This window comes from Tympanuchus pallidicinctus, unplaced genomic scaffold (assembly GCF_026119805.1).
Source record: "Tympanuchus pallidicinctus isolate F22 unplaced genomic scaffold, pur_lepc_1.0 scaffold27, whole genome shotgun sequence".
NCBI lineage: Eukaryota > Metazoa > Chordata > Aves > Galliformes > Phasianidae > Tympanuchus > Tympanuchus pallidicinctus.
In genome coordinates this window covers 7,054,566-7,081,011 of record NW_026294744.1, presented here as the reverse complement: position 1 = coordinate 7,081,011, position 26,446 = coordinate 7,054,566, and the positions used below count along the sequence as shown (strand labels likewise).

Here is a 26,446-nt window from a genome sequence, read left to right as displayed (position 1 = left end):
GGAAAGGAGAATACATGCAGTATTGATTCAGTCAATTTCAGAGGGCTGTGCTTCATTACTTACATCTCCTGTGTTTATATTTCAGTAGAAAATTTCAGTGCACAAATGACATGATGTTTTTGTGACAGAAATTTCTACTTAGACTACCATGTCACATAACAGATTCCTTTTACAGATGAGTTATTTAGGAAAACAGCATTAATTCAGCTAAACTATTTTCCCCTTTTTTGACCACCTATACTTAATACCAATTTTCTTCCTTCCACTTAGCATTTCAGCTCTTTTTCTGCTTTTACATGCCTTTCATTCCCTCTTAAACTAAACTGATGGGCTGCCTGACATAAAAGATATAATAAAGAAAGTACATCAATAATCAAGGAAATTCAGTTAATTAACAAACTGCCAGACTAATGCAAGTACTTAAAAATACAAACAGAGCCATTCCCTCTGAAGCTATTATTTCTTTCTATTCCTCTGCTTCCTTCAATAAGAAATTAAAATCCATCATGTTCAGGACATTGGAATATTCATCATTCTGTCCACTGGAGAGTTGTGCTTAAAGCTGTATGGAACAGTAGAAAAAAAATAAAAGAGCAGAAGCAGTGCTCATTTTTTCCTCAGTGCGGAATATTAGAGATTGGATCCTCATCCAGTCTCTAGTTAGATATTAGGAAGAAGATTTTTCTCACAGAGATTGGTGACACAGTAGAGCAGGTTTCCCAAGGAGGCTGTGGATGCCCCATCCCTGGAGGCATTCAAGGCCAGGCTGGATGTGGCTCTGGGCAGCCTGGTCTGCTGGTTGGCGACCCTGCACATAGCAGGGGGGTTGAAACTCGATGATCTTTGAGGTCCTTTTCAACCCAGGCCATTCTATGATTCCATGACTGATCCTGATACATACCTTCTGAGAATATTGCCTTGGACCCAAAATTAGAATTACTCTTCTCCAGGGATTGTAATTATATGCATTAACATTATTATCAGAGTTTTTGTAGCTACATTTTCATACAGAAGCATGACATTTTCTCTTGGGGGAAAAAAAAATATCAATCTGAGATATTTTAAGTGTTATTGCCAGAAGAGGGCACGTGCCCTCATGCTACATCACCAGCAGACTGTCTCAGGACAGAGACCCCTCCTGCCAAGACTCTGCTCTTCTTTACTCCAGGAAGTTCCCCAAAAGATCTGCACAGACTGTAAAGATGGAGCCCTACTTTTTTCTGATACTGCAGACAGCAGGCTGGTGTTTTAGATAACTACCCCATAACAGAACATAAGTAGTAGCAATCCCCTTCTGAGTTGGTCTGTGCAGCTCCCAAGTCCTTCACAGTCAAGAAATGATGTGGCTTCATGGAGCCACAATAGAGGAACAGGTTAGGCCACAATGGGTTTCCTATTCAGAAACAAGAGTTCAGTTTCAAATAACTGCACTGAAACACTTCCCTGATATAGAAAGTGGTACATTTTGTTCAGCTTATTTCCCAGAAAGGTGAAATGGCTCGCACTGATCAGCCCAGAGCTGACCTCACAACACCATCATTAACAGCTATTCTGTAATGGTTTGGGTAGGTAGGTCTTGGCTGTGCTTCAGACACATAGGCAAGAACAGCACAGTCATACCCTACCTTTCAGCTAGCCTGGGTGAGGTTTTCTTTCTTGTATCAGGATGCCATAAGATGGATCTTTCTCATGCTCTCATGTGACTGAGTGTTGGCTGTCCAGAAAGTACCCTGAGGAAAGCAGCATCCACCTGCTTCCTGAGAGGCACCTTTTGCAGAGCACAGCTGCATTGGACATTGGACTTAGGTTGCTTCTAGCACTGTAGCTTTGGTTGTAGTGTTCCTCTGGTTACTGAGCAGCTCAGACCTGCACAGTAGTGAAAACTTGTTATTTCAAAGCCTCGATGTTGGCTTCCCAACTCTACTGCTGATGATTGGAATGGTTTTTAAACAGTGTCCAATGATGCTTTCAAACACTTGTTCCTTGAAAAACACAAACCTGTGCTCTTTTTCCATCCATTCATAAAACTATTAGGAACCTCAGAGCAGTATAAAGGCCTATTTCATTTAAAGTCTTTGAGACCATTAGGCCTGCTCAAGCCAAAGTTGCTATAACTGATTCAGGCTTCCTTATCCCTGACAGCCCATTTGATAGCTTTCAGTGGAGTTGAAGGAACAAGGTGGCAGCTGGATCAGGACCCAGTCAGCCTCTAAAAGAGAGGCTCCCACAGGGAAACCTGCCATTGAAGCCTCTTGGGGACAGTGCAGGGAAGCACTGAGACCTGGCACAACCTCTCCTGTGCTGAGACTTCACAGGCAACCGAGTGTTTGATCAGATCCATTGCTGTTTCCACAGTATGGTGGATATGAGGATAACAAGGAGTTATGAGGATAACAAGGAGTTACAGTACTTCACTACAAATCTGTGTGATTTATGTGTTGGAAAAGACAAGGTATGAACCCAGAGTGGAAACAAAACAATTATTAAATGGGAGATAGATGTTACACCTGTATCATAGAATCATAGAATGGCCTGGGTTGAAAAGGCCCTCAAAGATCACCTAGTTTCAACCCCCCTGCCATGGTTATGGTCGCCAGTGACTACACCAGGCTGCTCAGAGCCACATCCAGCCTGGGATGTGGACCCAGTAAACTAGGTACTTTCAATAAATGCAAGAAACCAAGATAGAAGCCCTTTGAAATTCAACTTAGACAATCCTAACTCAGTGAGAATGTGCATAGGTCTGTAAATGCATATATGCTACTGGATGGAGCATCACACAGGCACTCAACTCTTTTGAAGAATTTGGACTTGAAAAGACACTGTAGAAAAAGGAGAGGAGAAAAGATGAGATAAGCAGCATGAAGGCAACCTTCATTCCAATAACAACAATTTATAATGCACATCTCTGACATTTTCTCACAAACCTGGCTTTTTTTTTTTTACTCTTTGCTTTTTTTTTTTTTCTTTTCTTTTCTTTTTTTTTTCTTTTTTTTTTTTTTTTTGGTTATGCATGAAGTAGGAAAAAAATGAAACCTCTCAAAAACAAAGTGTTCAGTGAGAGGCAGCTACAGGTAAAGCTGGGAAAGGGCTTTTCACAGCTCTGATTCCCAGATACTTGTAAGGCATCAAGCTGCCCAATTATCCTAAAGGAGTCATCCAATTTGTTTCTATGAGGGGAAGGTTGGTGGGCTCAGGTCCAAAGGATTGGGAAATGGTTCTTTGTTGAAAGCAGGTATCTTGCCCTTTCATGTTTCCCAACTGATGGACCAGTAAGGAATGGGACTGAGAAAAGCCTTTAGAGAACAGCAGAGAAACTGTTTTCAACAAAAGTATTGACCTACTGAAATCCTGTTAAACACAGATTTTGCAAAGCAAACCTTTTTTTTTTTCAGTGACAGGTTTTTAGAAGGACTTAGAACACCTATAGCATAATTCTGAATATCTGTTGCAGGTTGATGTTTCAGTGCTTAATTCCAAGCTTTTCAAAAAATCTACGAGAAGTAAGAAATGTATGTTTTTTTCCATGCAAACTTCATATGGAAACCTCAGCAACATTTTTTATTTTTTTTTAACCCCCTCTCCATTTTGATGTGTGTTTGAAAGCTCTCTAGGCATCTATTTGCATTTTCCAGAAACTTTGGAAATCTGGCCCCCAGCTTACTTATGAAAACAGGTCTTAAGCTCTGGAATTACTGAAGCGTTTTTGAAATTCTACACTCATTGTATTTTAAAACATATTAGACTCAATTCTGATGCTTGGGGGGACAGGTAATTCCCACCATCCCACCATTTTTAATGGAGATGAAGCACTATGTAGTAGGAAAAAATTGAGTTTTTAGAAGTTATCGACAAGGGCAAAATATGAAAGGGATGATAGAAATCTGTGGATAACAAAATAGTAGGTATGCCCTTTGGTGTACTTTTGTAAGTCATACATATGAATGAGAAACTGATTTATAAACTGAAAGTGATTAAACATATTGCTCGTGAAAACAATATATTGCACTGGAAATGATGATCATAATAAATCATGCACAACAGTACCATGATAGGCCCTTCAAATATTGCTGGTTTATGAGCTTCGTGGAGGGACACCCTGATGTCTTAAAGCTTTGTATCACAACTTGAGAAAGGAGCTTCTGCTAAGGCAAAAGCTATATTGCTGAAAAAGAGGGAAAAAAAAAAAAAACAACCAACAAATGAAAGCATGGAAACACTGTTGGAATCATAAAGATTGCACAATGTTTCTGCATTCTATGAAAGAATATTGTCTGAATCTTCCTGATAGAGAACGGCATAGACTTTCAGGCATCTGGCAAATGAACTCCTATGTTAAATATCAGACCTTCTGGAACTGTGTATTTACAAATTAAAATCTTTTGCTTGCCATTCACTTCTTGAAAACAACAATTGTTTTTCTTGTCTTTTATTTTTTTCCTTTCAAGTGAGAGGTTTTTTCCTATCCTGAACCAGATCTTCAACAGAAAAGTAGTTTTAGGTAGCTTGATCTTCAGCTGTTTCCTCAGTCCTTTAGTTGTATCACTGCCACCATTTAGCTTCTCTAGGGAGGACTGATGGGAGTTCCCACAGGGATGTTTATTTGTTTTAGCTGTCCATACTGTATCTCAGCTACAGTAATCCATTTTCAGCCTTCTACAGCCTTATACAGATTTATACTGACGTCTTCTTTCCAGGTGTTGGAAAAAAAGATCAGTCAAAGTACTTGCATAAAACTTAACAGCCAAAGTGTTTCTTTGTGATTTGAATTGAAACTAAGTATCTAAAGGCTAATATAGATTACTTTCCCTCTGAATCACATGACAATTAGATTTCTTACTTACATTTTGCTTTTGGAACTGTCAAGGTTCAGGCCTTTCTTGTGTTTATTTGTAACCATGACAACTACAAACTTTCTTTTTTTTCCCTAAAGAAAGCTGAGATTCTTGTGTAGCCATGTACCAAAGACAGAACTCTAAGGAAAATGCTTTAAAATTTATGGTTTGCTGCTGACCATGCCAGATTGATTTAAGCAGGCCAGGGGAAAAAACCTGATTCCCAGGTATTCATCCAGCTCTTATAATCTTACGGCTAATGCACAGGGGTGGGGTCTGCTGCTTCCAATGTTTCACTCGCTCATATATGCACAACATAGATTTCAGCACTGTCCTCCAACTGGATTGAATGGAGCTTCATAAGCTTTCTCTGAAGGAGTAAAATGATTTTATATAAATCAAGGAAAAACAGAGAAAAAAAAGTCATTCATTGATTAATGACTTGTAGAACGAGAACTACCTCTCGTGTGTGTTAACCAGAATAATGAATATTATAGAATCATGGGAGGGCCTGAGTTGAAAAGGACCGTAATGATGGTCTAGTTTCAATCCCCCTGCTATGTGCAGGGTTGCCAACCAGGCTGCCCAGAGCCACATCCAGCCTGGCCTTGAATGCCTCCACGGGCAGGGCATATCCTGCCCAATAGACCTGTAACTACTGAGGGTGAAGAAAGTGGTGTGATTCTCTTGCACCTCTCTGGAGGAGACACCAATGGCAAACACAGTGTGATGGCAGAGAAATTGGAAAGAATTGCACAAAGGCTTTACTTGGTTTTTCCAGGGTGGAAGAAGCAGGAGGCATATGTGCTTATGATGAAGGCAGAACATTTTCATTACTGATAAGATACAGCAAAACATAACTTACACTGTCTATTCCAGGATAGACAATAGGCTCCAAACCCTCATCTTTAGCATCTTTCTGTATGAATCCTTCCCGTTCAAGCATGTTTCTCCTCTTTCAGTGCCCTTCTTTAAAAAGTTCTTTCTATATTTTTGCATAGGATATAATTGGTTGTCAAATACTCCTCAAGTACTCCGTATTCTTTCACTGGATATCAACTTTTTAAGTCTATCCCCAAATATTTGCTCAGATGAACCATTACTTGGGAGAGATTCTAGATAGTTCATAGAAAGTTGCTGCTGCTACTGATAGCAAAAACAAGAATGTAAGACTGTTCTACATATTTACTCAAGGGTAGTTCTCCAATTCATGTCATATGTGGCCAGGTCAGGAGAGAGGAATTTGGTCTGGATTTTCTCTTTTCATTTGAACTAATTTGGATTTATTATACAGAATTGAGTATTGAAGCCTGCAAGTCTATCAGAGCATCAAAAATCTACCATATAAAGTAAAAACTGAATACATTTTGCATCTTGGAATATCAGACTTTTGGATTTCAAGCTTTTTCATTTATATCTAACACAGTATGTCACTGATACTCTACAGACAGCCAATAACAGGATCCAGAAAACCTGGAGAAGAAACCAGGAAATACTGCTCTCCAGGCTCCAAGAAATAAGTACTAACTGAAGAGAATAACAGAAGAAACAAGAAAGAGTTTGAAGAATGCACTTAACCTAAATTCTAATTTGATGACTGTTTGCTTCCCCTGTATTTCAGACAGCAGATTTATCTTAATTAAAAAAAAAAAAAAAAAAAGCCTCTTGAAATGTTCATTTTAAAGTAAAGCAAAAAGCAAATAGGCTGCAGGACATAAATTAACCCCACTCCCCCAAATTAGCTTGTTTTTCTGCTTGTTGAGTATCATTTCAGATTTATTTGCTATGGAACCAATTCAACAAAATACTTGAGTGCATGGATAGCTTTGATCATGCAAGCAGTCCCGTTGAGAGCATTCATATCCTTAAATATATGGACACAGTTAAATAGTTTGCTGAATCCAGACCTACTTTATTTCTTCTCAAGAAAGGATTTGTAGAGACGGAGTTGTTTTATTCTGACCACGAGGAGCTTACTGCAATTGCACGGTACTGAAGGCTGTGCTGATTGCTTGGAGCTGCTCATATAGAGCTGTTTCTGTTCTGAGTGAGCTTGATTTATATTCAGGATTAAATTTAAAGAGCCCAATGAGAAACTGGATTTCTCAAGGTGAAATGACAGTGGAAAGGGCAGTGCTAACAGAAGATCAGATCAAGAAAAGGAGGAAATTAAGGAACCTCAGGAACATTCTCTTCCTGGTTTTGGTCAAAAAAACATAATTCTTGGAAAGCTTACATAACCAAAAAGCATGTGGGCCTATTTTCTCCCTTTTGTCATCATTAAGAACATGTGTGCAAGACTCTGTGTGCATACCTGTGTAGTACAAGGAGTTTGGTGTGTGACACTCAATGCCAGCATTGACAGCACCTTTTACTACTTGCCCAGGATTCTTTAATTACTCTTAGATAAACAGGTAGTAGGATCTTTATGAGGAAACTGTCTCCAAATACATCAAGCAGTGATCTAGATCATAAAAAGAAATATCTCTGGCTAGGTCTGTGGCATTTCCACAAAAATGTAAGGACGTGCCTGAGTTTTTTACTGATTTAAGAGCCTACACCTTTCTCAGCAACGTACAAAGGAAGGAGTGAATCAAGGTGAATAAAACACAGCTTACTGAGGAATATAGATAATGTAATTAAGTTAGGAAGTGATTGGGGTAGCATTGGTTCCCAGGAAGAGACATCCCACAGCAGCACAGTCTTACCCTCAGATGGTTTAATTTAGCACCCCTCTACCATACCTTCCTCACACAATTCCTAGGGAAACAGGCACTTGTTCTTTCAGTATGGCTCAGAGAGCAACTAGGCTGCTATGTTACGTAGTGGAGGAATTTATACAATCCAGCCTTGTTTTATGGCTGGATTTGAGGCCGACTCCCGCTCCCTCTGTTGTCCCCATCCCCCTGTCCCCCTCTTTTTTTTTTCCTTTTTAATGGCCATTGTCATCTTCACTGTTGGAGCTGGCCTTGATCAAATGCCACATGATTACACAGTCCCAACGATACAACCAATTCTCTCTATTTTTACAACATCTCACCTTTCCAAGGAGTTCAATTTTTAATGTGAAAAATCACACATGACATTGTATTTGATGCCCTTTCTGGACATACTGGTTTAAACAACCTGTGCAAAAAGTGTCCTGAAAATTTCATGTACACTATTTTGAAGAAGCAGAAATGTGTCACCTTTAGTGCCCTTAAAACCTAAATTACACGAGGGAAGGAGGGGAATGAAGACATTAGAATATTTGAAATGTCAGCGCTCTTTCTAGCTACAAAAACTGACACAACCAGCAAGTGAAACACCCAGCCAATACCGAGCATAAACATTTTTTATACCTTTTTACATATGCTCTGAACGTCTTCACCAAGAGCCTCTTAATTACTGCCATGAATTTCTCCTCTATAGCAGGGTGATTTTCTCCCCTAAATTCAAACTTTTTGACAGGAAATTAGATAGCAAGTGCATGAAAACTGTTTGATAGGCTGCGAAGCTAATCAGAAAGCTCCCTTTCAATATCAAATTGGGTGTTTGATGTTCTGCGAACACCTGGAGTGGTAAACAATACAATCCCAATGACTTATCAAGTACTTGTTTTCAGTAAACCATTAACTTGTTGAAAAAGGCTTTTTTCCTTCCAACAATAATCGGTTTCTTAGATCGCTATCCTTCCTTCGTAGGAGCTCCTGAGGAGGCTGGATTTTGAGAAAGGATCTTACAGGAGTTTTACAGCTTCTATTGTGTTTACTGGCTTAAAGAAAAAAAGGAAGTGGCAGTGCTATGAGTGCAGCACTTCTCAGGAGCTTTACAAGAATATTTGGCTAAACATTTGCAACAAGCAGTCTGTCTGGAAAATGCAGCCCTTTTTCGTGCTAGTAAATTATCTGGCAGCAATCTTTATTAATAGCCTTGAAAGAAGAAATGCTTAGTGCAAGCTAATCTCATCTTGCAGACTGCAGGAAAACTGGTCACCCAGTGCATTGCTGGAGGCATCCCTTTTCCTGTTTCATAAGGTTGACGTATTCGCAGTGCTGCCCTCTTCTTTTGGGGGACAGCAACGGGGCTCCGGCATGGAGCTGTGTCAGGGGAGGGGCAGCCGGGGGTTAGGGACAGGATCTGCACCACACGGCGATGGACACGGAACGGGCTGCCTAGGGCAGTGGGCACGGCCCCAAGTGCTGGAGTTCAAAGAGTTTTTGGACACTGCTTTCAGCCATAGGGTTTGATGTTTGTGTGATCCTGTGTCGAGCCAGGAGTTGGACTCAGGGACCTTTGTGGATCCCTTCAAACTTGGGATAGTCTACGATTCAAGGTGTATACACAGCTGACCATGCAGACCACCAGCTCCTGGACTGATTCACCTTATCTCTGCTATTCCTTCTTACTCATACCTCATTACATGTGCCTTTGGCTGTCTACAAAAACTAGTGGCCAGCTCCTCCTGTCTAAGCCAGCACAAGAAGGCTCAGAGGCATGTCAGGCATAGAAGTTACATCCTTCTGTGCCCCAAAAACTTTCTCAGCAGGAACTTTTTGTCTTGCCAGGTGTGCTTACAACAAATATGCTCAGTAGTAGGGTGTGTACTTAGTAGTAGTAGTTAGGATGTGATCATAACCCAAGATCCAGATCCACGGGTGGACAACCATCATTAGATAGTGGTAACCAAAACAGCAGAAAGAGTTCTGAGAGACTCCATCACAAACCATCAACGTGATGTGCTACAGGGGTGGGAGGGCAAAGGCCTGGCCCTGGGAAAAGCTGGGCAGCACTGCTGTGGGAGAGGCGGAAAACACCCGTGAATCATTTTGTTTCTTTTCATCTTAGGAACAGTCATCTTCCTATCCCAAGCTGTACAAACACACAACTGATTAAAAGTTCTTGCTCAAAACTTGGTGCCAAAAATAGCCTCTCGCATAAGATTCTTCGCTGCTCTGTGTTGTTATTTTATTTTATTTTTTTTCCGGGGAATTTTCCGTCATCAAAAGCCCAGGGCAGAAACAATAGCAAGCACTGCCTGCCGGCTTCCAGTTAAAAATAAGCAACAAAGGCATTCCTGCTTCTTCCAGAAACAATAGGAAAATCTCGACGATTAAAGAAAAATAAGAGAAAGAGAGAGAGAGAGATTGGAGGGAGAGACACGCGGCTCAGCCGGGGGCTCAGCTCGGCCAACCCCCCGAGCCGGAGCGCGCCGGGCGCCGGTGCCGTGCGTGCCGGGCCGCGCCGTTCGGCGGGGCTGCAGCGCCTCTCTCCCTGACAGGCTGCGGCTGCCTGCCCGCCCCCGGGCCGGGAGCGTCGGCGGCGGGGGGCAGCGGGCGGCTGCGGCTTTAAGAGCTCCCACAATGCCGTGCTGGCGTCCCAGTTCCGTTACATGTCTCTCCCGGTGAAGGGGAGCTAGGCAGAGGCAGGAAGGAGGCGGGGGCGGTCGCCGCTCGGCGTGGGGGACAGCCGCGCGCCCACCTACCCGCTCGGCGGGCCCGGGGGAGGAGCGGCGCCGCCGCCGTCGGCGCCCGGAGGGCAGAGCCGAGCCGAGCCCCCGGGCGCTGCGCCCCGGGCCGGCCGCGCCGCCCCCCGCGGGGCACAGGCGCGAGGCGGAGCCGGCGGCAGCCGGAGCCGTTGGCGCTGCCCGCAGCCGCCGCGGGACGGCCGCCGGAGCGGTAAGTCGGGTCCCGCCGCTCCTCGGGCTCCGCGTGCCGGGGTTCGGCGGGTCCTCAGCCCGCCGCCCTCTCCGCCCCTCTGCCGCCAACTTTCTCGCTGTCGTTGCCTGCTGCTCCCCGCTCCCCTCGCTTTTTTTCCGCTTTGGCTGTTCTTCTCAGTCTGCCGTGCCTTCCCGTCACGCTCCCTCTGTGCCTTGGTTCTTTCCTTCGCTCCCCGTCCGTTCCCTGCCCGGCGCTGGGGCTTTGCTTTCCTTCGAGCGCCGCGTTGAGAGGTGCGGGCTGTTTTCTGCGTCCTTGGGAAGAGACTTGAGCACCGACTTCTCCTCGCACCCTTCCCGCTGCGGGTGCTCTCATCCTTCCTCGTGCTGTCCCCAGCAAGAGGGTCTCGCTTTCCTGTCTGAATTTCTGCGACGTGGACCGTTTGGTTTCGGTCTCTTTCTCCCTTCCTCTCCAGGCAGTGACGACTCGTTCCGTGATTAATCGCTCATTCCCGTCCCGACCTCTCCTCCTTTCTTCGCTCCCCACAGCGAGCAAAACTAAAAGAAAAGCTGCGGGAGCGCTTGAGGTTCTGTTTTATCTGTGGTGGGCGAGAGACGCTGAGAAAAGCTGGGGCAGGAGCAGTGCAGCAGGACGAGCAAGAGGCAGAACTTTGCAGGGCAGAAGATGGATCCCACGCTGTGGTTTGCACAGCCCTGAAGCGTGGCTGTGATGATCCAGGACCTGGATGAGCTGGGGTGGCCTGTCCCTGCTCAACGATGGGCTGCGTCCTTATGCCAGCAGCACAACACTGCTGGTGGGCTTTGTTGGTACGGGAGATGAGAGCAGAAGGAACGCGATGGGTTCCAGTGTCCTCTCTGGAATTGCACCTGTCGCCCATCGTGTCCTGAAGCTGTGGATGTGTTAGAGCTTGGCAGATTAACACCTTAGCTGGGACTGTACAGAGCGGTGTTGGTGCTGTAGCATGCCTTGGGAAGGCTGTGCTTGCTGAGACACCTGCTTGCAGGGCTTTGGTGCTCATAAGTAATAGGGTAGGTGGTGGTGTGGTTGTGTTGGGTGCTGTGGAAGTGAAGCCTGGCTGGTGGGTTCGGTAAAGAATGTGTAATTTAGGAAGATAAGGTCAGCTCCTTTGGTCTGAATGGAGAACGGTGGCGCATGGCTGCGCTATTACTTCTTGATAGATTCTGCTCCTTAAGACCATAGATTTACCTGGTTCAAGATGAAGCCCTGTTTGTCTCTCTCTTCTTCTGAAGAAGGGAGAAGCTACAATTTCTTACTGAACTTTGTTTAATTATAGCTAATAATAAAACAGGCCGGGGATTGAAGCATTTATTTTTATGTTAGTGATTCCTTGTGTATCCAGTGACTCTTTGGCTTAGGGGAGCGGAAATGACTGCTTGTCACTGTGGTGTTCAGCTGTGTGCCCTGTACAGCAACAGTGAGGCTCAGATTCACTTCTTACACTCGTGTAACTTCTTTCTTTCCCACCACCATAAACCTAACGGAACCTGACCACAGTTATGTGATTTCTTCTTGATCTTTCCTGGGGGTGAGAAACTTTGTAATCAGGGGGAATAGATGGGGGTAAATTAACCAAGTATGGTTAGTGAGAATCTTGAAAAGTTGTGAGGAGAGCCAAGGACCACGGGTCCTGTTCCTGCCTCTGCCATGGAACGGCAGTGTGACCTTTACTGAAGCAGTTGTCTTAGCTCTGCCTTATAGGACATGGAGACTTTCAGAATAACTGAAGTACTCTTTCACATAATTTTTATGGATAATTCTGTGCAAATGCATTGCTCTGTTTGGTTGTGATTTGGAATGCTTGTCAGGTGGTGGTTATTCTTGTGCTAATATTTGTTCTTAGGAAGCTGTAAAGCGGAACTTCTGATAATAGGTATTTATTTTGAATGACAGTGCACCAGATTTTGTATTGCTGTCGCAGTTTTGAGACTGAAGTTCTTTTTACCCCCTTTATACTTTGAGAATATTGGGTGCTTCTTCTGTGATACCTTGTTGGGGTGTGAATTTGCTCATTACTTCTCGGAAAAGAAACCCCATGAGATTTAATTGCAGGCTGGAGAATGGGCCGGGACCCCCCTCAGTGGGATGCATGCACTCTTGGCTGTTTCTTGAGCTCTGTAATTAAGAGATTGGCTTAGTAAGTGGGCTTTTTGTTTGTTTTCTAATTCTAGGTCTTTGCCGAGATTCTTAAGTCTTTAAGATCTCTATCTTGAAATTAAATGTAAATGCTGTGTGGTTTTCTGGGGCTTTCTTGAAATGTTGGATCTTACAGCTCTCAAGCCGGGACCTTACAGCATAGCATGACACACTGTGATCTCAGTGCTTGCCTTCCTGTGCCGTTTGAGGTTTGCAGCCTTTGTAAACAACAGGCTAGATCCTGCTGGAAGTGGTTCTCTGCTGTGAATGAGAGGCTTTTCTGTAGGAACTTGCTGTTTTGCAGCAGTGGGTACAAGTTGCTGTCTTCTTGCCTGTGTCTATGTGAACTCCTTGCTGTTGCCGTTTAGGCAGGCAGTCTGTCTCCGTGTTCAGTTCCGCAATTACCTGATTTCTTTTCATCCTTCATAACCCCCTTCTAAGTGTGTACTGATCTCTCAGCTCCAACAAGCATAGTTTTGCTGGCCAATTACAGCATACTGACGTTGTTTTCTGTGTTTACAATATTTTATCTTTATTTTCATTGTTGAGATGTTTGTATGGCACCTTTATCTGTACTGATACAACATGGGGAGGGGGGAGAATTGCCTGTGTGTGCCAAGCTGAGCAATACTCCTACTTGCCCCAACTTCTTACTTAACAAGTTGAGATTGGAGCCATTATGCTGCCTCGGGAAGGAGGATGGTTTTGAGCTGTACCTTACAGTTCCTTGTCACAGGGATTGCAGGCTAGGCCCCTCTTGCTGTTACTCTTGCTCAGTCTCAATAAGCATCAAGTTATCTTTGTGATAATGTAAATATGGAGATGGGAGAATATATCTGGGAGGAGACGAGGAGATTTGTGCTGTAAGTCTTCAGAATGGGGAGGCACTTAAGAAACCTGCTTCATTTACCTTTTTGCTTGGAGTTACTACTTAAAGGGGGGAGGAATCTGTTTTCTTTCCTACCGTGCTTGGAGAAAGGGCTTATAGACAACAAAGAACATTGCAATGCTTTCCAATAGTCCAGGATTATTGAACAAAAGTGTCTTGCTGTGCAATATTGCTGCTGTGCTCAGTGTTGTATGATAACACATGTTTCTCAGCTGTTGTTGATTCCTCAGTGGCGCAGACTTCAAAAGAATGTGCTGAAAGAGAGCCGTGGCCAAGAGAGAAAAGAAGTTTTGTTCCAGTGACCTGTACCATCCATCCACTTAAATACTTTGTGGAGCTATTCCAGAGCGTTCAGGAATCCAGTGAAGGCCAGCGAGTGATTACAGCTGGAAATGGAGTCTGCTACAAAGAGATCACCCAGCGAGCACTTAAATGCCACCTTCCCCTCTAACCCCCTGCCATCCTGGCTGGCAGGAGCGGATAAGGCTCATCGTTTAGGGTATCTTTCAGCATGACATTGTCTAACTCCTAATGCTGTTGGGATTTATTTATTTTTACTCTCTATGCTATCTTTAGCACAAGAATAGTAATGAGGACAGAAGGTCATCTCTGCGGTTTCCTTCTGAGTGTGACAAACTAAGTCTGTAATCTAAACGAGTAAATACAGGTTATTAGCAAGTTCTTTATTGTTGAAATACATGGGATATTTAACAGAATATGCAGGTGTTTGCAGAGTTAGCATAATTCATTGCTGAATTACTGGTGAAGTCACCTGTCTTAATATTGAAGTTAATTATATTGTACTGTGTCAAATTGAGTTTGGGAAGCATTCCATAGTTCAACCTATGATAGCAGGTCATAATAATAAAAGTCAAATTGCGTACACAGGCGTGTGTGTTATGATGCAGTAGTATGGTGCTAATGCCAAGTATTATAATTGATTTTCCTTAAATTCTTATGTTGGAGTCCACTGTGCAAGATGGATGTCAGTGCACAGATCTAACAGATCTTAAAATCATGCCCTGTGTTTTTAGTAGTCTCAGATACTGGGAGTCAGGGAAATCTTACCAGAGGGACTATTGGGGGCACGATGTAGTGGAGAGTTGTTAGAGTTAAGGTAGTATGGTTTGGATGCTGTTGGACTTGATGATCCTTAAGATCTTTTCTAACATGAGCTATTCTGTGATCATGAACTTCTGAATATCCTTGTCATTTTTTCTTTGTGGGGCTACCATGCATTTGAGGAGTGGGGCTATTACCTCATCAACAGTACTATACATTTCAGTTAAGAGTATTTTCCTTCATAATGGGTGGAAAGTGGTCATACAGATGCACTGAGAGGACACTTATGTTTTGAGGAGAAAAAAAAAAAAAAAGGTGCTTTAGTAGTTGGTTTTTCATCAGCAAGCAAATGGCATAACTCTAAAGGTGAGCTCAAATGTTGTCCTCTGCTATAGTGTTGCTCATTTGTACTGTGATGTAATACTTCTGTTTTTGAGAGGGTAGTTCTTCCTCCCAGTGTTAGCAGTCATGATTTTTTGGTGCTTTGAGATGTCAGGTTTTAATGCCTTACTACCTCTTTGAGAGGAAAGGGGAGGGAGGTTTTAGACATGTGTAATGTAACTGACTTCCATCCAGCTTTTGCCCTTGCTCCAGGGCTGAGGCTGCAGTTTGAATTCATTTATTGCCTTTGAAGGCTGTACTAGGTGTAACCTTGTGTCTCATTCCCCTTACTGCAACAGTACCTGATGTATTTCAAGCGTGCACTTCACTGCATCTCTGGGTTTTAAAATGGCGAGGCAGTGTTGGTGCTTGCTTCATTGCAAGTTTCTTTTTAGTCTTGGGATCTGTCACTTCCTCTTGTTTCAACTGAATGGAAAGCTTTTTGCTGGAAGACTTTTGGACTCCTGAAGTGTTTGACAACATTTTCAAGCTGTTGTTCAATGGAGGCTTGGAGCCTTTGGAGCAACCTTTTGAAACTTTTTGTTTTATCATCGGTCAGCAGTTCTGTGAGTGTGGGTAAGGAAAGGCTGTAACTCTGCTCTGCTGGGCAGCCAGATGTTATGTATCTTATGCCAAAGTGGGGAGACAGTGTGTCTTTGGCAGTTGGAGGGTCTGTCTGTTATTCTTGTCACTAGCCTGTTTGGGAATCTTCAACAAATGGCACCAGCTTTCCCTTCTCCCCCTCATTCCTGCTGTGCCTACACTGATTGGGACCACCTCCTAAATAAACTGAGATTGGGAGGAAAGTGTTCTTTGTTGCTTTCTGAAAAGTAGATATTTCATTTAGTTTGTGTTTCCTGTTTACGTTAAAGCTATAGAAACGCCGCATGTAGTTTGGCAGTTAGTGAATGTATGGTTGTTCTCCAGTAGGTGAATACTGACTAACACTGAGCGTGGTGCTGTGTCTGGGGAATCACAGAATGGCCAGGGTTGGAAGGGACCTCAAGGATCATGAATCTCCAACCCCTGCCACATGCAGGGCCACCAACCTCCCCATTTAATAGCAGACCAGGCTGCCCAGGGCCCCATCCAAACTGGCTTTGAACACCTCCAGGGACGGGGCATCCACAGCCTCTCTGGGCAGCCTGTTCCAACACCTCACCACTCTCTGTATAGAAGGGGTGGAGATAGAAATAAGGAAAGCAATTATCAATGAAAATAGAGGGCAGAATACTTGTAGTACCTCACATCCGTTTTATATTAAATTCACCTGGTCCGTAGATCAGTGCATCTTGAAGACTTGTGAGATCCTTAGAGATGCTTGTCCTGCTTATCCTGCTTCTCTCTGATATGTGAAAGAAAGGAAAAATAATGAACTTAGATGTCCGTGCATGTTAAAGTCTTTATGGAGAATAAAGTAGGAATATGCCAGAGCTCCTAATAATGTATAAACGATGATACTGGGAACCAATGTACCAATTGCTTAAATGTGCCTTTGAAATGGAATGGCTAGCAATACTAATTAGCCTTTCTGCCTAGAATAACTGGCATGGAAAGGAAAACATATGGCAGTAATGGAATGCCCTTGTCCTTGCCCATCAGAAAGTGAATGTGTGTCTCTTTTAAACACATCCTCACTCATCAGAATTTTTCCCTCTCTATGGTGTGTGTGCTTGCATTGGGTTTCATCCAAGGCTCCATGTCAGTCAAAGCCTTTGCGTTGGTTCCATTGGGAATGAGGACAGAAACCTTTAATGAATAGCTGCATGTTTATGCTACGTATTTCAAGTAGTGGAATTGGTGTAGATGAGCAGCAGGAGTAATGAGCATCACTGAATACAACACAGTGCTTTCATGCCTTTAATGGGACTGGAATTGGTAACCTGATACTCTAAAGTGGTAACAAAGGCTATTTTTCATACATGGCAACATTGATTCCAATGGAGCAGGGAAATAGCTTAGTAAAATCTTTCATCAGAACTTGTTCCAATGAGTGAGATCTGTCAGAAAATGACTGAATTATCAAGAATTTACAAAATAATCTGAATAGGAGAGTAATTTTTTCGTATTTCTAATGTTGTTGCATTGCTGTATTTATGTACCAGTTTCACTCATAGGCTATAAATGTAGCTTTTGTTTCAAAATGAGGTACAACATAAATTAAAAGAAACATTTGGGCTTTGCTTCTTCCAAGTTTGGAGGACTTCAGAAGGCAACAAAATGAACTGATATGTGGAAGGTTTATCTGTGGTATGTGACCTTTCCTTGTTTCCTGGGAACAGACCAGAAAACAACCGACCTAATATAAAAGCCAGCAGCAGTCCTTGGGATTAAACTATGCTATATGAGATTCTTGGAGAATTTCCTTTAGAGGCCACTTAAATACAAGTAGGAAGGACATCTTCAAGGGTCGTCTGGTGCAAGAAAACTCAGTCTATCCTTGTAACTCAGGAATGAAAATAGTCACAGGCTTAGAGAAGAATACTTACCAGTGGGGAAAAAAAACTGGCCACCTTACCTCTGACATATTTTTTTGAAGTAGTAAAGCTTGCTGTCTCTGCAGGCAAGGCTGGAAGATAAGAGTACCTTGAAGAGGAGGAATGTGCTGTAGGAGAAGGAAGGCTTGACTGTGTCTGCTGTCAGTAACTGAAGCTCTGTGCAGGAGGGGTCATGTTCTGTATCAGAAGCTAAGGCAAGAAACTCATTCTTCCTAGATAAGATCACAGCGCTCTCAGCTAAGAACCATGCTTTATAAGGTATTCAAGTGGTGTTTTTGCTTTACTTAAGCTTTCAGCAAGACAAGCTTTTCTGGGTGTTTGGTTTCACAGGGTTTGCCAGCCTTCTGTTCTAGTGTACTGCAGAACAAATGGTCAGCAGTAGTATATTGCAGTGGTACGTGGAGGCCTGGCATGAGATCCTAACCTGTGCAGGTGCTCAGTGAGAAATGAGCTCTTTGCTTCCATTGGGGTGGGAATGTGAGGGTGCTGAGCATTGATGTGTTCTATCCTCATGGCACAGCAGGAGCTGGGCTGTCTCCCTGCCTCTTGTCCAATTCACAGCCCATCACAGCCACCTTCCTGCGTCAGCTGCTATAGGCAGTTTTGTGGCCCAAACTCTCTGCTCCTTGTCAGAACTGAATTTGCAACATGCCTTTTGGAAAATGTGCCTTCCTAAATCCCGTGTTGCTAGCTTTCTGCTGCACTTGCTGTTGTTCTCTTAATGCTTCTAATTAGTCTTAATGCTGTATGTCTGAAAGCACTGCCATTTCTTTCTTTTCTGCTATGAGTCTTCCTAAATACTTGTTCATGAGCCACTGGCTTTCCAGGTTTCTTTGGTTGTGGTGTAGCATTTGCTGTTCTGTGAGAAGACAAGATGCCAGAATGCTCTTTTCTTTAAGTCTCACAACTGCAGATGGAGGCATACCTCTAAGTCCTTTACTGCCAAACAGTTTGGGGCCTGGTGGGGGATGCTTGCTTTGCCATTCCTTTTCCCTGGAGCTGTGTTTGAGTTACACTAAGCACCTGTCCTGTTGTGATGCTGACATCCTGTCAGTATGCATTCTCCCTGTCCCTCAGGAGGTAGTGCTTGTTGCAGGCAGTGCTCTGCCTTATCCTTATAGAAAAGTCAAGCTAGGAATCTTCCAGAATTCCTCCCTTCCCTCTCCTTGTCTTTCAGTGACCTCTAGCCGTGTTGCTATCTTCCCTGACAAGATGCTTAGTTTCATCTCTGCTGCTTTTCCCTTTCACTCTTCACCTTTGATTACTTTTCCTGCAGTGAGCTGCTTAGAAACATTAACCATGACAGTTGTATACAGTAGTCAAATATAGCCGAGTTCCTTGAGGTTTTTTTTTTTTTTTTTTTTTTTTTTTTAGCTTGAAACTTATACTAAAATGCTTATGGCAGGTAGATGTCTTCTGTGTATGTGACTTGTCACAGCAAAAATACTTGTCCTCAGTGAAATGGGTAAGTTTCTGCAGCGATTCAATTTCTGTATCGTAATTTTCCTGTATTACTTTTTATAAGAGCCCTAGTTGTCTCTCCCTGAGCAAAAAAAATTAAAAAAACACCTCTATAGTAACAGTGTGTAAACTTTAGATTTTGTTTTGTGTAGAAATTAAGGGTTTAAACTGTTGTTTGTTTTTTTTAATGAATTAGAAGATAAAAATGTACTATAAATAGAAGGAAATATAAGAAAGCTTTCTTATGCTTACAGTGTCCTAATTGCTTGAGAAATTCTGTCACTTCTAAATATTTTTTTTTGAAAGACCCAAGTTTTCTGAAAACGTTTACTTTTATTCTGTGGGTAGCAGAGAAGGTGACTGAGTTACCTTAAATATTTGCACAAAGGCTATATTTTTCCTATTTCTGTAGTGCCCGCTACACTTGTCATTCTAGATACTACTTCAAAAACTTAAATTATTAGATTTATATGAGGGCTGTTCAAAAAGTAATGCCTCCTAGTTTATTACATTGGCCCACAATCAGACGCAGATGGTGGTGATATGGCAATAGAGGCTGAACTTTTCCAACAGTGTCCCCTTACTGTTGTTGCTGTGTGACAGATGGCAGCAGAGGGCAGCCTGACAAAATGGTGCCTGACATGGGGGTGTGTATGAAGCAGAGATGTGTCATTGAATTCTTCCATTTGGGGGGAAAAAAAAAAAATGGGGCCCATTGACATTCACGAACTCTTGGTGGATGCTTATGGAGACCAGCAGAAGACTGTAAGTGCAGTGAGGTGGTGGGTGGTGTGTTTTGGCACTGGTAACAGTGATATGAAAGGCAAGCTGTGTTCCAGACAGCCATGGAGATTTTTATGAGTGCGGCATGCAGCTCTTATTGATCTGTGGTGAAAATGCTTGGCTGATAGTGGTGATTATGTTGAAAAAAGGTGTTTCGTAATAAAATTTCCTCTACCAAATTGTGCTGTTATATCTGTTGTAGTTTCTGTGGAAGCAGTTAGGAGGCATTACTTTTGGAGCAACCTGTGTGTGTGTGTGCTTTCTGACCGTGATTTATTTTAGTAGTTTAGTAGGAATGATCTCAAAACAGACTGTATTTCTTTGGAAGACAACTTCAAATTAAACTCCATAATTTTTATCTTATAGATGAGGATAGTATTCAAGGTGTGTGCTGTTTTTTAAGTCAGGTGGACTTAAGCGTGGTAAGCAGAAGACAGTTCTGTTATAATGGAGTTTGAAATTAAACTATGGAAGGCTGAACTGTATCAGCTGAAATGTCCTCCCTATATTCCAGAGAAGGTTTTGCACTTCTCTGATGTGGAGGGGGGGGGGAAAGGCGAGTAATAGCTTTCCAGCTTGCCCTCAGATGCACTATTTCTCATTATTCCCCAGTTCTTGAGAATGGTAGTTATTGCTCAACATGGGCCACTTCTGTGAATAGACTGCATTTTTCCAGCTATGGACTATGATACCTTGCTGAGGCCCAAGCCAAAAAAAGCTTCTGTTTCAGGTCTGGTGCTTACAAGAAAACGTTGGCTTCTAAGCACCACAACTATAAAATGAAGCCAACATAAATTAAAATGGAGATCTAATTTAAAAACAAACAAACAAACAAAAAAACAAACAGTTTTTAGATGCAAGGGATGACATTATTTGGATGTCTTGTGTGTGATGTTGCCATATTCAGCAGTATCACCAAGCCTTCTCTTACCTGCTGGAATAAGGGGTGTAGGCAGATTAGAATATCTGTGATTAGATTTCAATATCAAGGAGTGGTGATTCATTGATAAAGCTATCCTTAGTAGAGAACTGCAGGACAAGCCACCTTTGGATGTCTAACCACTACTTCTGAGTGGCTTTTTTTTTTTTTTTTTCTTCATGAAAATGTGGAAGAAGGTTGGTATAGCTACTAGATGACTAACTAGACCTTAGGCAAGTGGCTGATGTGTATGTCCCTTCCTGAGACAAGGGGAGCAGTTGACAATCCCTGCGAGATTTCACTGTAATGAAGTTTTTGCTCTGCTAACAAGTGCTTAATTTGTAGGTCAAAGCAACGGCACATCTGTCAGTATTCTGAAGTGCGCAACTTTAGGATGCTCTAAAGTTGTGAAGGTGTGGATGTGATGTTATAATGATTGAATGAGATGTTGTCAATGAGTTGAGCCTTGGTAGTGTAGTAATAGTGCCTATGTTACTATGTTTTGGGCCCCTCACTAAAAGAAAGACATTGAGGCCCTGGAATGTGTCCAGAGAATGGCAGCAAAACTGGTAAGGGATCTGGAGCACGAATCTTATGAGGAGTGGCTGAGGGAGCTGGGATTGTTGAGTCTGGAGAAGGAGAGGCTCAGGGGAGACCTCACTGCACTCCACAACCTCCTGAAAGGAGATTGTGATGAGGAGGGATTTGGCCTCTTCTCCCAGGCAACAAACAGGACCTGAGGAAATGGTACCAGAGGAGGTTTAAGTTACACACAAGGGAGAACTCTTTTTTTTTTTTCCTCAGAGAGTGGTGAGGCACTGGAATGGCTGCCCAGGGAGGCAGTGGAGTCACTGTCCCTGGCAGTGTTCAAGAGGCGCCTGGATGAGGAGCTACGAGATATGGGTTAGTGCTTGTGGTGGCAATGGTAATGGGAGGACGGTTGGACTGGATGATCTTGCAGGTCGTTTGTGATTCTGTGCTTGCTGGATGATGCCAGCAGGTGCTTCTGTCAAAGACATTAAGCTAATGTGACTTATCTAGCACCTTAGCTGGGATTGCTGTGTGCACAGAGTTGAACTATAGCTTCTCTGCAGGTGAGAATCTCAAAGAGAAAGTAAAAGTTTAATGTTTTGACAATATATTTTACAACAGCACTTTGTGAATGGCCTTTTAAGGAACAGATGTTAAAGGTTTGTCTAGAGGTGGACACAGCTGTGTCAGAACTGCTAACTAGAAGAACATATTTACATTACAAGCTTGTTAATTGATTTCAGGTATTAGTGAATTGTTAGCTTTCCATGTCAATTCTAGCAGTTGCACTGTGTATATAAAGCAGTCTTGGCACTTGTATGCTGCGGAGCAAGTAATGTTTTGAGATATGTAAAGATAGGTGGCGAAGCTTTTCATAAGCTTCCACAAAATGAGTTGCTAGGAAGACTTTTGAGGAAGAAAAAACTCACCCATGGGAAGTGAACGAAACATTTTTCTCTGCCTAAACTGGATTTGTTTACTGGTGTGTTCTTAGTATTAGTTGATGGGAGCACGAGGATGTCTTTGCAGTCTCCTGTGCTGCAGGAAGCCCTCAGGAAAGAAGCCTATCTTTCTGTGCTGACTTTCCATTTCTGACTGTCCATGCTGCTGTTGAGTACCAGCTTGCCTGCCTCTATGCCGTCTCTTTTCTGGCTTGGCCTGAAGAGCAGGCTGGAAAAAGGACCTGCGATCTTGTCATGGCTTAATGTTCAAAGATGGGTTGATGTTCAAAGATGAGGCTATTTCCTCCTTTTTTTTTTTTTTTTTTTTAATTTGCTAGGTTTTGCTTAATGAGCACTGAAAATCCCAGAAATCTCAGAAATATATACGAAATCCTCTGCACTAAACAGGTGCACTTAAAGCATGGTCTATTTAGGCATGTAAAATATGTTACTTTGTCAGCTTATTCTGTATATTATTTAAAAAAACAAACAAAAAACGAGAATGGAACATGTGAGATACTCTTTGGTGTCAGCTTTTATTGACTTGGTGCATTTGCAGCATCAGAAATGCAGGTGTTAGAGAATGAGGTGAAAAGTGACTTGGTGTGGGTGTTCAAGCCATTATCCACAAGCAAATATTATGGCACAAATAACTTCTTGTGTAAGTTTGCTTTTGTGTTTGTTTGGTTTTCTTGGTGGTAACAGTTTAGAATGCTCTCTCAAGCTGGGGAAAGCAATTTGTGACAATTCACACTTGGGGGGGAAAAAAGTGTAAACTTATTTGCATGTAATTCAGGTGAAATTCAAGTCGATTTTTTTTTTTTTCTACTTGCTGGCCCTGTCTGTAAGAAACCAGTAGCTTTATCAAGCTGAATCAGAACAATAGTTGTCATCTCAGCCTAGATTTCAACTCTGCTTGTATAGATTTACAAGTGATTCATTTTTTTTAAGTGAATGTAACCTGATTAAAAATGCACGAAGCATTAATAATGGGGCATTTCTTGTACTTTAAGAAAATCCTTTAAAGGTTTTGAAAACTAAAGTAATTCAATGAATCTGAACTTCACTAGAAGTAGTGTAAATAAAAGTATTTAACAAAGGGAAAGATCAGGACTTGTCACTGGCTTAGTGCTAGGCTGAGTGAGCAATCTCTGGAAGACAGAATTCTAAGGAACCCTATGGGTTTCTTTCTAGAGAAGCATCTTAATCCCTTGAGTTAGTTTTCAAGACCAAGCTGGTGAAAGCTATGTGTTCTGAATGGAGTGTTGGCATTGCTTCCAGAGTCTGAAGTAGAGCACGCAGTGTGTTCTTTCAACTTGACATATTCTGTCATTAATTTTCTCTTTTTAAATAGGAAATTGCACTGTAAACTACTACACATCCTTGCTCCTTAGTGGCCTTTAGTAACACTTTTTTCCCCTTCTTAGCATTTCTTCTGGTTTAATACAGAGTAAATCGTAGACATTCTTCATGTCTCTTCCTGGCCAGCGCAGAATGATTATTTACAAAGCTGGAGTGGGGCAAATTGATGAGACCTTTCTGTAAGTCTTAGGTGAATTCCTAGCTTTCCAGAAGCTGAGTTTTCTTAAAGAATCAAATGTTTCTGTGTGTCAGTATAGCTTCAATGTTAAACAAAAAACAAAACAAACAAACAAAAAAACCCCCACTCTAAACTGCCCTTCAAATCAGTTTAGCAGAGGTGGTACAATATAGTAAAGCCCCATATGATTTATTTTAGTTTAAAAAAGGGCGATAAACTTAGTGAACATGAGGTCATAATTCAAGATGCATTAATTTTGAAGGGAAAGTACCTTATCCTGAACAAAAGATTTAGCAAAATTTGCCTTGTATATTTATATGATGAGAGGCATAATAAGGAATTGAATATAGATTTATTTTTTTTCTGTAAGAAGGGAACAAGGTTGGTCACAAATGCTGTGTGCGCCCATTTGTGTGTGCAAGGGGTTGACAACACATACGTAGTAACACACCCAAATCATTCTAGTGTCTTTTTAAGGGGAGAATTTTCTGTTGATTCCAGTATTGATGCACAAATCTTACGCAGCTCATATAATACATGTAGAATAGGTGGATTGGTGTACCTTTCAGATGGGAAACTTCCTTTCAGTTATCATTTTCTAGTAAATACAGTTCTAGAGAGGCAGGTATGGCGGTGAGTTAATTATTCACAATTTCACTACATTGGCTTACAGATTAAGTAAATGTGCAAGTTAAGAGTAGTAGATGGAATAGAGGAAAAATAGCAGGAGTAAGGATGCAAAGGAACTTCACGAAGTGTTCTTGTACTTAAAAATTCTCAGCAGTTATCAATCCTTAGTCCTGCAAATATGAGCATAACAGCTCATGTTTAATTATGTGCAGGCACCTGAATTTTAAAATCCTGTGTTTCTTAATCAAATCAGTGAATGAAAAATTAACTTATTAAGACTATACTGAATATGGGAAACTTGAAGTGAACTTTTAGACTGCAGTGTATTCTGGCATCTACTGCTGATTGTTTGGTCGCATGCATTGGTGTTTCTCAATCCCAGTGATAACTTTTCTGTCACAAACTGGAATGAGATGGTGACTTGAAGTCACTGTGGAGTGTCAGATGGTCTCTTGAGGAATTTACCAAATTCATACAGTGAGAAAGAATAAAAAGGTAAGACTTATTTAAGTGACGGCTTCTTGGTTTATTCACTGACCAACGTAAAGTGGCTAACAATTGAAATTGAGCATGGAACTCCTCAATATGTACGCATTATGCTCATGCCAAAGTTAGGGATCAGTGCCAGGTGGGGTGTGCTGCAGTACAACTGTGTCACTACCAAGTTATTTTTTTCCCCTAATACAGTAATCAGTGCTGTGGAAGCAGATGTGCAGCAGCATAGGTTATTGTGTACAGGAATGAGAGAACACGTGAATTGTTCTATATCAGTGTATTGCAAACTTGATTGAGATTTTCCTGTTGAAAGTAAACGGGTAAAGAACAATTAGTTGCAGTATGCCCAGGGACCGGACCATAAGGTCGTGTTGTTCCAGTACTTTCATTTGGGATTGAAGTAAGTACACTGGTAGTACTTCAGTGCTACCAGCTTTAGAATAATACTCAGGCTCATCACCAAAGCTGTCGTACAAGGAGTTATGTAGGCTCTTGTAAGAAGATCTTTGGAGGTCAGGGTTAAATGTCTGGGACTAGTAAGCCCTTTTTACTGGTCGTACTGTGGAAAGAGGTCAGACTAGTTCCTGGAGAGCCTACTGTAGTGACATCAGTTGCAAAACATAATGTTTTTATATTGGACACACTGTGCATGAAATATACTGTTGGAGTAGCAGGTTTTAAGTGGAAAAAAATATTTAAGTATCTGGGAACTGTCAAATGTTTCTATAGCCTGCCCACTCTGGCAGTCTCTTAGCCACTCCTGTTGGTAGTCTGAAAGAAATAGCTTTTCGATGGAGTGCGCTTCTCTTAGAGGGGTCACTGGATTCAAGTGTTTGTTAAAGTTCACTAGTAAAGCAACACCTATAAATCCTGTTTGTTGTCTTTTGATGTAACTTGACACAACAGAGCGTTTGTGTTCTTCTGTATTTGAAGGGATACACTGGAGAAGAAGGCTTCCAGGCTATCACAGCAACTGTGCACTGGAAGTATCTATCATTGTGTTTGAAGTGTTTTCTGTGCTTTTTCACTTAAGAGTTTGTCACTTCCTTTACAGTAACAATAAGCACGTGCCAGTGGAACAGCATGTGTTATTTTCTTTTATAATCTTCTTAGAAGGGGCTAGATTAAGATCTCTGAGTTACAGCTGCTGTAAATGGAACTCTGTTGTCATAAATCCTTTTCAAGTTCTTTCCTTATAGGGTTAATTGATCAACTAGTATACTGTGTTGGCTTGAGTCTCTTTTGCCAGTTGGATAAAATGAAACCATGCTATAGATACAAAAATCAACAATGTAAGATCCTCGTTGGTAAGGTTGCCTATTGCATTGGAATCTGTTTGTTTATTGTTGGTGTATGTAGAAGTGTTTTGTCCCTCAAGACCTGGAGATTGACATCCTACTTTACTAGGTCTGTGTGTCTCTGGATGTTGCAGAACAGATGGTTAATTCAAAAAACAAGAGTATTAAAGCTGAGTAGCTAAATCTGATCTCCTAAAAAATGAGGTGGCCAAAACAAGCTGCTGTATTTGATGTAGTTGCTGAATTGGTCTTTTTTCCTTGTACAAAGACAAATCTAAGTTTAATGCCTCAGAGCAAAGAGGTTGGTGGCGGTTGCAAGAATTTTTAGCTTTTTGATTCTCTCAGAACCTGCAACTTGTAGGGCTGTGAGAA

The 26,446-nt window shown here is 42.1% G+C and overlaps 1 long non-coding RNA gene across 1 annotated transcript in view; it reads left to right on the top strand.

The window, feature by feature from the left end:
• Positions 1–10,380: 10,380 nt before the first annotated feature.
• LOC128084498 (uncharacterized) overlaps positions 10,381–26,446 on the top strand; it is a 42,868-nt gene continuing 26,802 nt past the window's right edge. Inside the window, exon 1 of the long non-coding RNA XR_008208567.1 lies at positions 10,381–10,492. This is a non-coding gene — a long non-coding RNA (uncharacterized LOC128084498). The remainder of the gene's footprint in view (positions 10,493–26,446) is intronic.